The 14,471-nt window shown below is 47.0% G+C and overlaps 1 pseudogene; it reads left to right on the top strand.

The window, feature by feature from the left end:
- Positions 1–214: 214 nt before the first annotated feature.
- Positions 215–14,471, top strand: part of LOC127921626 (protein sidekick-2-like) — a 91,003-nt pseudogene continuing 76,746 nt past the window's right edge.

The following is a 14,471-nucleotide window of genomic DNA, read 5'->3' as shown; positions in this document are numbered from 1 at the left end:
TTAGCCACTACATTCTGTACGTTGACGACAAAGCCCAAACTATGTGTCTGTCACAGTAGTAAGTATTGACTATGACTAATAGCTGTGCCCGGTGTTTATGTGTTTGTGTGTTTGTGTGTATGTTTATGTGTTTGTGTGTGCATGTTCATGTGTGTGTCCATCCGTTAGGGTAATTGATCCCATCTCTGGACCGCTCCCATGCTGGTTTCTACAGATGCATCGTCAGAACAGAGCAGGAGCCATCATGCAGAGCAGCACTGAAGCACAGGTCAGCCTGTAAGTGGCTGTCCATTGTATCTCTCTCTTTCTCTGTATCTCTCTATGTATCTCTCTCTGTATCTCTCTGTATCTTTCTCTCTGTGTATCTCTCTCTCTCTGTATCTCTCTCTCTCTCTGTATCTCTCTCTCTTTCTCTGTATATCTCTCTCTATGTATCTCTCTGTATCTTTCTGTGTATCTCTCTCTCTCTGTATATCTCTCTGTATATCTCTCTCTCTGTATCTCTCTGTATCTCTCTCTGTATCTCTCTGTATATCTCTCTGTATCTCTCTGTATATCTCTCTCTATCTCTCTCTGTCTCTCTCTGTATATCTCTCTGCATCTCTCTCTGCTCTCTCTCTGTATATCTCTCTGTATCTCTCTCTCTGTATCTCTCTGTATCTCTCTCTCATCTCTTTCTTTATATATATTTATATATATATTTTCCTTATATAGGTTTTCTTCCTTATTTATTTCTCACTTTCTTAGAGCGTCTGCTAAATGACTTAAATGTAAATGTAAATGTAATGACTTTCTATCGCTCTTCTCCCACCTCTCCCTCCCCCCTCCCGTCTCCCCATTTACCCCCTCCCCTCCCCATCTCCTACCTCCCCCTCTCCCTCCCTACCTCCCCCTCTCCCTCCCCTACCTCCCCCTCCCCCTTCCCCCTTCCCTCTCCCTCCCCCTCCCCCCCCTCCCCTCCCCTCCCCCTCTCCCCTTCCCCTCTTTCCCTCCCCCGCTCCCCTTCCCCCTCTCTCCCCTCCCTACCTCCCCCTCTCCCCTTTCCCTCTCCCCCCTCCCCTGCCTCCCCTCTCCCCTTCCCCCTCTCCCCCTCCCCCTTCCCCCTCTCCCCCTCCCTACCTCCCCTCTCCCATTCCCCGTCTCCCCCTCCCTACCTCCCCCTCCTCCCCCTCCCCTCCCTCTCTCCCCCTCCCCCAGATATGGTGATTTTGTGGAGGGGGAGTTGTTCCCAGACTGTGTCCCAGGGAGAGGCTGCTCTGATCCAGGCTCCACGCATCCACAGCTTCCCACGACCACAGATTACCTGGTTCAGGGACGGACGCAAGATACCCGCCAGCAGCCGCATGTAAATTCAGCTAACGTTATGTTGTGTGAGCGGGCTGGGAGGGATGGGGTGGGGGCAAGTCATTTATGTGTGTAGTGGGGGTCGGGGTTGTGTGTGTAGTGGAGGTCGGGGGTTGTGTGTGTAGTGGGGGTCGGGGGGGTTGTGTGTAGTGGGGGTCGGGTTGTGTGTAGTGGAGGTCGGGGGGTCAGGGGGTTGTGTGTGTAGTGGGGGGTCAGGGGGTTGTGTGTGTAGTGGGGGTCAGGGGGTTATGTGTCTTGATGGGGGTCATGTGGGGGTCGGGGGTTTGTGTGTAGTGGGGTGAGAGTTATGTGTGTAGTGGGGGTCGGGGGTTATGTGTTGTAGTGGGGGTGGGGGGGTTGTGTGTGTGTAGGGGGTCCGGGGGTTATGTGTGTAGTGGGGGGACGGGGGTTACATGTTGTAGTGGGGTGGGGTTGTGTGTGTAGTGGGGGTCCGGGGGTTATGTGTGTAGTGGGGGCGGGGGTTATGTGTTGTAGTGAGGGTCGGGGGGTTGTGTAGTGGGGGTCGGGGGGTTATGTGTGTGTAGATGGGGGGTCAGGGGTTGTGTGTGTAGTGGGGGTCAGGGGGTTATGTGTGTAGTGGGGGTCGGGGGGTTATGTGTTGTAGTGGGGGTCGGGGGGTTGTGTGTGTAGTGGGGGTCGGGGGTTATGTGTGTAGTGGGGGTCGGGGGTTATGTGTTGTAGTGGGGGGTCGGGGGTTGTGTGTGTAGTGGGGTCAGGAGTTTGTGTAGTGGGGCCGGGGGTTGTGTGTGTTGTGGGGGTCCGGGAGTTGTGTGTGTAGTGGGGGTCGGGGGTTGTGTGTGTAGTGGGGTCGGGGGGGTGTGTGTGTGTAGTGGGGGAGGGGGTTGTGTGTGTAGTGGGGTCGGGGGTTGTGTGTGTAGTAGTGGGGTCGGGTGGTTGTGTGTGTAGTGGGGGTCGGGGGGTTGTGTGTGTAGTGGGGGTTTGGGGTTTGTGTGTGTAGTGGGGTTCGGGGGTTGTGTGTGTAGTGGGGTCGGGGTTGTGTGTAGTGGGGTGGGGGGGTTGTGTGTGTAGTGGGGGTCAGGGGTTATGTGTGTAGTGGGGGTCTGGGGTTTGTGTGTGTAGTGGGGGTCGGGAGGTTGTGTGTGTAGTGGGGTCGGGGGTTGTGTGTGTACGTACTGTTTACCATACCAGTTTAAACCCCTTTTTCCCTCTTTGTATGTGAACCCTGGTCTGACGTAGAGCTGTGTGTGTGTCTGAACACTGTACTGCAGAAGCAATATCCTCTCCCCTTTCCACTGGAGAGCTGCTGTGTGGGCAGCTTTAGGACACGTTCAATATCTACCATGGTTTATCAATTACTGATGAACCTACATACGGTTGTCTGATACCTCAGTGTTCCCACTGATCAGGGCTGTTCTTATTCAGGCTGTACGGTATTGTGTGTGTGTGTGTGTGTGTGTGTGTGTGTGTGTGTGTGTGTGTGTGTGTGTGTGTGTGTGTGTGTGTGTGTGTGTGTGTGTGTGTGAATTCTGCCCAGGCATGCAGGGATGATTGAGATAGAGAGATACAGGCAGAGAGGCAGGATGATGTGTGTGTGTGTGTGTGTGTGTGTGTGTGTGTGTGTGTGTGTGTGTGTGTGTGTGTGTGTGTGTGTGTGTGTGTGTGTGTGTGTGTGTGTGTGTGTGTGTGTGTGTGTGTGTGTGTGTGTGTGTGTGTGTGTGTGTGTGTGTGTTGAAAGGCAGAGAGAGCAGCAGGCATCAGAGGCAACAATTAGACCTGATGGACGTAAACCCTCTATTTATGACCTGCTCTGACTGACAGTATAGAACTGTGTGACGGACAGACGGACGGACAGACAGACAGAGAGATAGATAGACAGTAGCTGCTTTCTTTAATACTTCAGTCTTATTGGGAGTAATGGACTGCATCAGAGACAGACGGGAGAGATTTCTCACAATCCACCTCTTGTTTAATCATCTATCATTTATCTCCATGGTCCAGCAGCATGTCAAACTGACGTGAAGACTTCAGACATTTACACACAGTGATATTCCCCCTACGCCTCCTCAAGCAGAGGGAGAGGTGGGTTCACTACCTAGTCTACCCAGCATGTCGAGAAACTCCTAAATGAGACCAGGGGTGCGTTCCAATGGCCACTGGTCAAAAGTAGGGAACTATATAGAGTGCAATTTGGGACACTGACCAGTGGAGGTGAAGTGAAACATGTTCAGTAGAGATAGAGACTAACGAGATGGTGGAGTGAAACATGTTCAGTAGAGATAGAGACTAACGAGATGGTGAAGTGAAACATGTTCAGTAGAGATAGAGACTAATGAGATGGTGAAGTGAAACATGTTCAGTAGAGATAGAGACTAACGAGATGGTGGAGTGAGACATGTTCAGTAGAGATAGAGACTAATGAGATGGTGAAGTGAAACATGTTCAGTAGAGATAGAGACTAACGAGATGGTGGAATGGACAGTGGAGGTGGAGTGCTGGTTGTTCAGTAGAGATAGAGACTAACGAGATGGTGGAATGGACAGTGGAGGTGCAGGTTATTCAGTAGAGATAGAGACTAATGAGATGGTGGAATGGACAGTGGAGGTGGAGTGCTGGTTGTTCAGTAGAGATAGAGACTAATGAGATGGTGGAATGGACAGTGGAGGTGGAGTGCTGGTTGTTCAGTAGAGATAGAGACTAATGAGATGGTGGAATGGACAGTGGAGGTGCAGGTTATTCAGTAGAGATAGAGACTAATGAGATGGTGGAATGGACAGTGGAGGTGCAGGTTATTCAGTAGAGATAGAGACTAATGAGATGGTGGAATGGACAGTGGAGGTGGAGTGCTGGTTGTTCAGTAGAGATAGAGACTAATGAGATGGTGGAATGGACAGTGGAGTGGTGCAGGTTATTCAGTAGAGATAGAGACTAATGAGATGGTGGAATGGACAGTGGAGGTGCAGGTTATTCAGTAGAGATAGAGACTAATGAGATGGTGGAATGGACAGTGGAGGTGCAGGTTATTCAGTAGAGATAGAGACTAATGAGATGGTGGAATGGACAGTGGAGTGGTGCAGGTTATTCAGTAGAGATAGAGACTAATGAGATGGTGGAATGGACAGTGGAGGTGCAGGTTATTCAGTAGAGATAGAGACTAATGAGATGGTGGAATGGACAGTGGAGGTGCAGGTTATTCAGTAGAGATAGAGACTAATGAGATGGTGGAATGGACAGTGGAGGTGCAGGTTATTCAGTAGAGATAGAGACTAATGAGATGGTGGAATGGACAGTGGAGGTGCAGGTTATTCAGTAGAGATAGAGACTAACGAGATGGTGGAATGGACAGTGGAGGTGCAGGTTATTCAGTAGAGATAGAGACTAATGAGATGGTGGAATGGACAGTGGAGTGGTGCAGGTTATTCAGTAGAGATAGAGACTAACGAGATGGTGGAATGGACAGTGGAGGTGCAGGTTATTCAGTAGAGATAGAGACTAACGAGATGGTGGAATGGACAGTGGAGTGGTGCAGGTTATTCAGTAGAGATAGAGACTAACGAGATGGTGGAATGGACATGTTCAGTAGAGATAGAGACTAACGAGATGGTGGAATGGACAGTGGAGTGGTGCAGGTTATTCAGTAGAGATAGAGACTAACGAGATGGTGGAATGGACAGTGGAGGTGGAGTGCTGGTTGTTCAGTAGAGATAGAGACTAATGAGATGGTGGAATGGACAGTGGAGTGGTGCAGGTTATTCAGTAGAGATAGAGACTAATGAGATGGTGGAATGGACAGTGGAGGTGCAGGTTATTCAGTAGAGATAGAGACTAATGAGATGGTGAAGTGAAACATGTTCAGTAGAGATAGAGACTAATGAGATGGTGGAATGGACAGTGGAGGTGCAGGTTATTCAGTAGAGATAGAGACTAACGAGATGGGGGAATGGACAGTGGAGTGGTGCAGGTTGTTCAGTAGAGATAGAGACTAACGAGATGGGGGAATGGACAGTGGAGGTGGAGGTTATTCAGTAGAGATAGAGACTAACGAGATGGTGGAATGGACAGTGGAGTGGTGCAGGTTATTCAGTAGAGATAGAGACTAACGAGATGGTGGAATGGACAGTGGAGTGGTGCAGGTTATTCAGTAGAGATAGAGACTAATGAGATGGTGGAATGGACAGTGGAGTGGTGCAGGTTATTCAGTAGAGATAGAGACTAATGAGATGGTGGAATGGACAGTGGAGTGGTGCAGGTTATTCAGTAGAGATAGAGACTAATGAGATGGTGGAATGGACAGTGGAGGTGGAGTGCTGGTTGTTCAGTAGAGATAGAGACTAACGAAATGGTGGAATGGACAGTGGAGTGGTGCAGGTTATTCAGTAGAGATAGAGACTAATGAGATGGTGGAATGGACAGTGGAGGTGCAGGTTGTCCAGTAGAGATAGAGACTAATGAGATGGTGGAATGGACAGTGGAGGTGCAGGTTGTCCAGTAGAGATAGAGACTAATGAGATGGTGGAATGGACAGTGGAGTGGTGCAGGTTATTCAGTAGAGATAGAGACTAATGAGATGGTGGAATGGACAGTGGAGGTGCAGGTTGTCCAGTAGAGATAGAGACTAATGAGATGGTGGAATGGACAGTGGAGGTGCAGGTTGTCCAGTAGAGATAGAGACTAATGAGATGGTGGAATGGACAGTGGAGTGGTGCAGGTTATTCAGTAGTGATAGAGACTAACGAGATGGTGGAATGGACAGTGGAGTGGTGCAGGTTGTTCAGTAGAGATAGAGACTAACGAGATGGTGGAATGGACAGTGGAGGTGGAGTGCTGGTTGTTCAGTAGAGATAGAGACTAATGAGATGGTGGAATGGACAGTGGAGTGGGGCAGGTTATTCAGTAGAGATAGAGACTAATGAGATGGTGGAATGGACAGTGGAGTGGTGCAGGTTATTCAGTAGAGATAGAGACTAACGAGATGGTGGAATGGACAGTGGAGGTGCAGTGCAGCATCTTCAGTAGAGATAGAGACTAACGAGATGGTGGAATGGACAGTGGAGGTGGAGTGCTGGTTGTTCAGTAGAGATAGAGACTAACGAGATGGTGGAATGGACAGTGGAGTGGTGCAGGTTATTCAGTGGTGATAGAGACTAACGAGATGGTGGAATGGAGAGTGGAGGTGGAGTGCTGGTTGTTCAGTAGAGATAGAGACTAATGAGATGGTGGAATGGACAGTGGAGTGGTGCAGGTTATTCAGTAGTGATAGAGACTAACGAGATGGTGGAATGGACAGTGGAGGTGCAGGTTGTTCAGTAGAGATAGAGACTAATGAGATGGTGGAACGGACATGTTCAGTAGAGATAGAGACTAACGAGATGGTGGAATGGACAGTGGAGTGGTGCAGGTTATTCAGTAGAGATAGAGACTAACGAGATGGTGGAATGGACAGTGGAGTGGTGCAGGTTGTTCAGTAGAGATAGAGACTAACGAGATGGTGGAATGGACAGTGGAGTGGTGCAGGTTGTTCAGTAGAGATAGAGACTAACGAGATGGTGGAATGGACAGTGGAGGTGCAGGTTATTCAGTAGAGATAGAGACTAATGAGATGGTGGAATGGACAGTGGAGTGGTGCAGGTTATTCAGTAGAGATAGAGACTAACGAGATGGTGGAATGGACAGTGGAGGTGCAGTGCAGCATCTTCAGTAGAGATAGAGACTAACGAGATGGTGGAATGGACAGTGGAGGTGGAGTGCTGGTTGTTCAGTAGAGATAGAGACTAACGAGATGGTGGAATGGACAGTGGAGTGGTGCAGGTTATTCAGTAGAGATAGAGACTAACGAGATGGTGGAATGGACAGTGGAGGTGGAGTGCTGGTTGTTCAGTAGAGATAGAGACTAATGAGATGGTGGAATAGACAGTGGAGTGGTGCAGGTTATTCAGTAGAGATAGAGACTAACGAGATGGTGGAATGGACAGTGGAGGTGGAGTGCTGGTTGTTCAGTAGAGATAGAGACTAACGAGATGGTGGAATGGACAGTGGAGTGGTGCAGGTTATTCAGTAGAGATAGAGACTAACGAGATGGTGGAATGGACAGTGGAGGTGCAGTGCAGCATCTTCAGTAGAGATAGAGACTAACGAGATGGTGGAATGGACAGTGGAGGTGGAGTGCTGGTTGTTCAGTAGAGATAGAGACTAACGAGATGGTGGAATGGACAGTGGAGTGGTGCAGGTTATTCAGTAGTGATAGAGACTAACGAGATGGTGGAATGGACAGTGGAGGTGGAGTGCTGGTTGTTCAGTAGAGATAGAGACTAATGAGATGGTGGAATGGACAGTGGAGTGGTGCAGGTTATTCAGTAGTGATAGAGACTAACGAGATGGTGGAATGGACAGTGGAGGTGGAGTGCTGGTTGTTCAGTAGAGATAGAGACTAATGAGATGGTGGAATGGACAGTGGAGGTGCAGGTTATTCAGTAGAGATAGAGACTAACGAGATGGTGGAATGGACAGTGGAGTGGTGCAGGTTATTCAGTAGAGATAGAGACTAACGGGATGGTGGAATGGACAGTGGAGTGGTGCAGGTTATTCAGTAGAGATAGAGACTAACGAGATGGTGGAATGGACAGTGGAGGTGGAGTGCTGGTTGTTCAGTAGAGATAGAGACTAATGAGATGGTGGAATGGACAGTGGAGTGGTGCAGGTTATTCAGTAGAGATAGAGACTAACGAGATGGTGGAATGGACAGTGGAGGTGGAGTGCTGGTTGTTCAGTAGAGATAGAGACTAATGAGATGGTGGAACTGGACAGTGGAGGTGGAGTGCTGGTTGTTCAGTAGAGATAGAGACTAATGAGATGGTGGAATGGACAGTGGAGTGGTGCAGGTTATTCAGTAGAGATAGAGACTAACGAGATGGTGGAATGGACAGTGGAGTGGGGCAGGTTATTCAGTAGAGATAGAGACTAATGAGATGGTGGAATGGACAGTGGAGTGGTGCAGGTTATTCAGTAGAGATAGAAGACTAACGAGAATGATGGGAATAGACAGTGGAGGTGCAGTGCAGCATCTTCAGTAGAATAGAGACCCGCGCAAAGATAGTAAAAATGAACAGTAAGAGGAAGTGGAAATTACTGGTTATTCAATAGAATAAAGACTAACGAAGATAGTGAAGAATAGACAGTAGGTAGTGCAGAGTTATTCAGTAGTAATGAAAGACTAACGAATGGTAAGAATGAACCTTGATAAGAGGTAGGTACTGAATTTGTTCAATGAGAACTAGAAGACTAATGAGATGGTGGAATGGACAGTGGAGGTGCAGGTTATTCAGTAGAGATAGAGACTAATGAGATGGTGGAAAACGGATGGAGGTGGAGTGCTGAATTTGTTCAGTAGAGATAAGACCAAAGATAGTGGAATGGACAGTGGAGTGGCAGGTTTATTCAGCCAGAGATAGAGACTAACGAGATGGTGGAAATGGACAGTGGAGGTGCAGGTTATTCAGCAGAGATAGAGACTAATAGATGGAATATGGACAGTAAGAGGTGGAGCAAGTTATTCAGTAGAGATAGAGACCAATGAATGGTGGAATGGACAGTGGAGGTAGAGTACTGAATGTTTCAGCAGAGATAGAGACTAATGAGATGGTGGAATGGACAGTGGAGGTGCAGGTTATTCAGTAGAGATAGAGACTAATGAGATGGTGGAATGGACAGTGGAGGTGCAGGTTATTCAGTAGAGATAGAGACTAATGAGATGGTGGAATGGACAGTGGAGGTGGAGTGCTGGTTGTTCAGTAGAGATAGAGACTAATGAGATGGTGGAATGGACAGTGGAGGTGGAGGCTGGTTGTTCAGTAGAGATAGAGACTAATGAGATGGTGGAGTGGTGCAGGTTATTCAGTAGAGATAGAGACTAACGAGATGGGGGAATGGACAGTGGAGTGGTGCAGGTTATTCAGTAGAGATAGAGACTAACGAGATGGTGGAATGGACAGTGGAGGTGGAGTGCTGGTTGTTCAGTAGAGATAGAGACTAATGAGATGGTGGAATGGACAGTGGAGGGTGCAGGTTATTCAGTAGAGATAGAGACTAACGAGATGGGGGAATGGAGGTGCAGGTGGAGGTAATGCAGATGGTGGAATGGACAGTGGAGGTGCAGGTCAGTAGAGATAGAGACTAACGAGATGGTGGAATGGACAGTGGTGGTGCAGGTTATTCAGTAGAGATAGAGAGACTGAGATGGTGGAATGGACAGTGGAGTGGTGCAGGTTATTCAGTAGAGATAGAGACTAACGAGATGGGGGAATGGACAGTGGAGACTGTGGTGGAATGGTGGAGGTGCAGGTTCAGTAGAGATAGAGACTAATGAGATGTGGAATGGACAGTAGGTGGAATATTCAGTAGAGATAGAGACTAATGAGATGGTGGAATGGACAGTGGAGTGGTGCAGGTTATTCAGTAGAGATAGAGACTAATGAGATGGTGGAATGGACAGGGAGGGTGCAGGTTATTCAGTAGAGATAGAGACTAACGAGATGGTGGAATGGACAGTGGAGGTGCAGGTTATTCAGTAGAGATAGAGACTAATGAGATGGTGGAATGGACAGTGGAGGTGCAGGTTATTCAGTAGAGATAGAGACTAATGAGATGGGGAATGGACAGTGGAGGTGCAGGTTATTCAGTAGAGATAGAGACTAATGAGATGGTGGAATGGACAGTGGAGTGGTGCAGGTTATTCAGTAGAGATAGAGACTAATGAGATGGTGGAATGGACAGTGGAGGTGCAGGTTATTCAGTAGAGATACAGACTAACGAGATGGTGGAATGGACAGTGGAGTGTGCCTGTTAGGTTACCCTGTTCAGTAGAGATAGAGACCTAACGAGATGGTAACAACAGGTCAATGGACCTGTTAGGTACCAACAGTGGTGCAGGTTATTCAGTAGAGATAGGTAGACTCCTGTCAATGCTAGATTGTTCAGTAAAGAAATCAAATCCATTTGTAGACTAAACAGATGGATGGAATGGACTTCTAGTGGAGGCAGGTAGGTAATATTAACAGTAGACAACGTCCTGTCATCAGTGATGGGTATAGAGACTAACTAGATCTCGATGCTAGATTAGAACAACAGTACCTCCTGTCATCATGAGATCCTGTTAGTGAGATAGAGACCAACAGTACCAGGTCAGTGCAGCATAGATCTGAGATAGTAACAACAGTAATGCTAATATCTAACAGCTAGACTGATTAGACAACTCCTGTCATCATGCTAGATACAGTAGAATAGAATAGAAAACAGTACCAAGAGTACCTCCTGTAGTCAAGCTAGATCCTGTATAGACACATGAGATGGGTAATGCCAACAGTACCTCCTAGAATAGTCAGTATAGCTAGATCTTGTTAGGTAACAAAAGTACCTCCTGTAGAATCATGAGCTAGATCCTGTTAGGTAACAACAGTACCTCCTGTAGTCAAGACTAGATCCTGTTAGGTAACAACAGTACCTCCTGTAGATCAAGCTAGATCCTGTTAGGTAAAACAGTACCTCCTGTCAGTCATGCTAGATCTTGTTAGGTAACAACAGTACCTCCTGTCATTTCAGTCAGCTAGATCCAGTTAGGTAACAACAGTAGTACCTCCTGTCAAGCCAGACAATCAAGCTAGATCTTGTGGCACCACCACTAGGTAACAAACAGTACCTCCTGTGGTCATGCTAGATCTGAGATAAGTTAGGTAACAAAACAGTACCTCCTGGGGAGTCAAGCTAGATCTGTTAGGTAACAACAGTACCTCCTGTAGGGTCATGCTAGATCCTGTTAGGTAAACAGTACCTCTTGTCAGATGGGCAGGGTAAGGTTTACTGATCAGTTAGTAATAGAGTGAGAAAATTGGTTCTGTATAGACACATGAGATGCTTAACAGATGTTATGCAGAGATCTTGTTAGGTCTGACAACAGCATAGACTCTAATATCTAACAGCTGTACATCAGTGTAAGTAGTTTAACAGCTAATTCTAACAGCTAATAGTCAACAATAGTTTATGACAGTGAGAGGCACACATCTAAGTCAAAGGAATTTGAATATTTGGGACACAATGCCAGAGCAGTTTAACAGAGCTTACAGTAGATAGAGTAGTTTATGACAGTGCTTGGGTAATGCCAGAGCAGCATAGACTGAGACATTAGAATAGACAGTGCAGGGTCAATAGGGGTCTTAACAGTATAGACACATGAGATGGGTAACAGCTAATAGCATAGACTGAGACAGCTAATAGAGTAGAAACAGCTAGACACATGAGATGGCAATTTCACAACATAGAATGAGTAGAAAACAGTACACATGCCAGAGCACATAGACTGAGATAAGTAAAGGAATGGAATATTTGAGACTGAGGGTAATGCCAGAGAAGCAGAGTAGACTGAGCTACAGTAGAATGTCAGTTTATGACATGAGAAACAGTAGGGTAGAGATACAGTAGAATAGAGAAAACAGTGAGACATTGGATGTAATGCCAGAGCAGCATAGACTGAGATACAGTAGAATAGAGTAGAAAACAGTATAGACACATGAGATGGGTAATGCCAGAGCAGCATAGACTGAGATACAGTAGAATAGAGTAGAAAACAGTATAGACACATGAGATGGGTAATGCCAGAGCAGCATAGACTGAGATACAGTAGAATAGAGTAGAAAACAGTATAGACACATGAGATGGGTAATGTAAGATATGTAGACATTGTTAAAGTGACTAGTGTTCCATTTATAAAGTGGCCAATTAATTAAACATATGTGTATATAGGCAGCAGCCTCTCTGTGTTAGTGGTGGCTGTTTAACAGTCTGATGGCCTTGAGATAGAAGTTGTTTTTCAGTCTTTTGGTCCCTGCTTTGATGCACCTGTACTGACCTCGCCTTCTGGATGATAGCGAGGTGAACAGGCCGTGGGTCAGGTGATTGTTGTCCTTGGTGATCTTTTTGGCATTCCTGTGACATCGGGTGCAGTAGGTGTCTTGGAAGCCAGATAGTTTGCCCCGGTGATGCGTTGGGCAGATCACACCACCCTCTGGAGAGCCCTGCGTTTGTGGGCGGTGCAGTTGCCGTACCAGGCGGTGATACAGCCTGACAGGATGCTCTCAATTGTGCATCTGTAGAAGTTTGTGAGGGTTTTAGGTGACAAGCCGCATTTCTTCAGCCTCCTGAGGTTGAAGAGGCGCTGTTGCACCTTCGTCCCTGGGTGGACCATTTCAGTTTGTCAGTGATGTGTACGCCGAGGAACTTAAATCTTTCCACCTTCTCCACTTCGATGTGCTCCCTCTGCTGTTTCCTGAAGCCCCACAATCATTTCCTTTGTTTGTTTGACGTTTCATGAGAGGTTCTTTTTGTGGCACCACCACTCCCAGAGTCTCGTCATCGCCTCCAACTGAAACTTGAGGATTGAGTTGGAGGCTTGCTTGGCCACGCCGTCATGGAGTACAGGAGGGGGCTGAGCTCGCACCCCTGTGGGGCACCTGTGTTGAGGATCAGCGAAGTGGAGGTGTTGTTTCCTACCTTCACCACCTGGGGAGCGGCCCGTCAGGAAGTCCAGGACCCAGTTTCACAGGGCGGGGTTCAGACCCAGGGCATCCAGCAAAATGATGAGCTTGGAGGGTACTATGGTGTTAGATGCTGAGCTATGGTCAATGAACAGTAATTCTTACAAGAGGTATTCCTCTTGTCCAGATGGGCAGGGTGATTGGTGTCTGTACTGTAGGGTCAGTTAGTAATGTCAGTTTATGACAGTGAGAGGCAGGGTGATTGGTGTCTGTACTGTAGGGGTCAGTTAGTAATGTCAGTTTATGACAGTGAGAGGCAGGGTGATTGGTGTCTGTACTATAGGGGTCAGGTGAGAGGCAGGGTGATTGGTGTCTGACTGTAGGGGTCAGTTAGTAATGTCAGTTTATGACAGTGAGAGGCAGGGTGATTGGTGTCTGTACTGGGGGTCAGTTAGTAATGTCAGTTTATGACAGTGAGAGGCAGGGTGATTGGTGTCTGTACTATAGGGGTCAGTTAGTAATAATGACAGTGAGAGGCAGGCTTTGGTGTCTGTATGACAGTTTATGACAGTGAGACTGTAGGGGTTAGTTTATGACAGTGAGAGGCAGGGTGGTGTCTGTACTATAGGGGTCAGTGGTTGGTGTCTGTAGTCAGTGAGAGGCAGGGTCATTGGTGTCTGTACTGTAGGGGTCAGTTAGTAATGTCAGTTTATGACAGTGAGAGGCAGGGTATTGGTGTCTGTACAGTAATGTCAGTTTATGACAGTGAGAGGCAGGGTGATTGGTGTCTGTACTGTAGGGGTCAGTTAGTAATGTCAGTTTATGACAGTGAGAGGCAGGGTGATTGGTGTCTGTACTGTGAGTTAGTAATGTCAGTTTATGACAGTGAGAGGCAGGGTGATTGGTGTCTGTACTATAGGGTGGTGAGAGGCAGGGTGATTGGTGTCTGTACTATAGGAGTCAGTTAGTAATGTCAGTTTATGACAGTGAGAGGCAGGGTGATTGGTGTCTGTACTGTAGGGGTCAGTTAGTAATGTCAGTTTATGACAGTGAGGGCAGGGTGATTGGTGTCTGTACTATAGGAGTCAGTTAGTAATGTCAGTTTATGACAGTGAGAGGCAGGGTGATTGGTGTCTGTACTATAGGAGTCAGTTAGTAATGTCAGTTTATGACAGTGAGAGGCAGGGTGATTGATGATGTTCGAAAACATTAATTAGCACCAAAGTAGACTTCATGCAAGACTACTAATCCCTACAAGCTCCTGCATGGCATCTCTGACTGACACCTTTGCTGACAGGTTTTGTGTCAATTTAAAACTTGTACAAGACAGTTCACAGCATGGTCTATTTACAGAAATGTAGCCAATTTATTGATTGCAACATTTTGCTAACATTAGACAGTTAATCCAGAGATTTGTGTCTTACCTTTGTCTCGATTGAGAGGCAGTCTGGTCCAGATCATCATGGCATTTGTTGTTCTTTATGATAGCCACATTAGCAGCTAATTAGCATTTCATTTTTGGTGGGTAAATACAGGCAAATCTATTGATAAGTCACCTTGTCAGTTAGTAAATGTCAGAGAAATATTTCCATGGTTATCAAAAGCCATGCCAGATTTAGATCTAAA

This window comes from Oncorhynchus keta, unplaced genomic scaffold (assembly GCF_023373465.1).
Source record: "Oncorhynchus keta strain PuntledgeMale-10-30-2019 unplaced genomic scaffold, Oket_V2 Un_contig_22810_pilon_pilon, whole genome shotgun sequence".
Classification (NCBI taxonomy): domain Eukaryota; kingdom Metazoa; phylum Chordata; class Actinopteri; order Salmoniformes; family Salmonidae; genus Oncorhynchus; species Oncorhynchus keta.
Note: the sequence above shows the minus strand (reverse complement) of the source record. Positions and strands in the feature narration are given on the sequence as shown.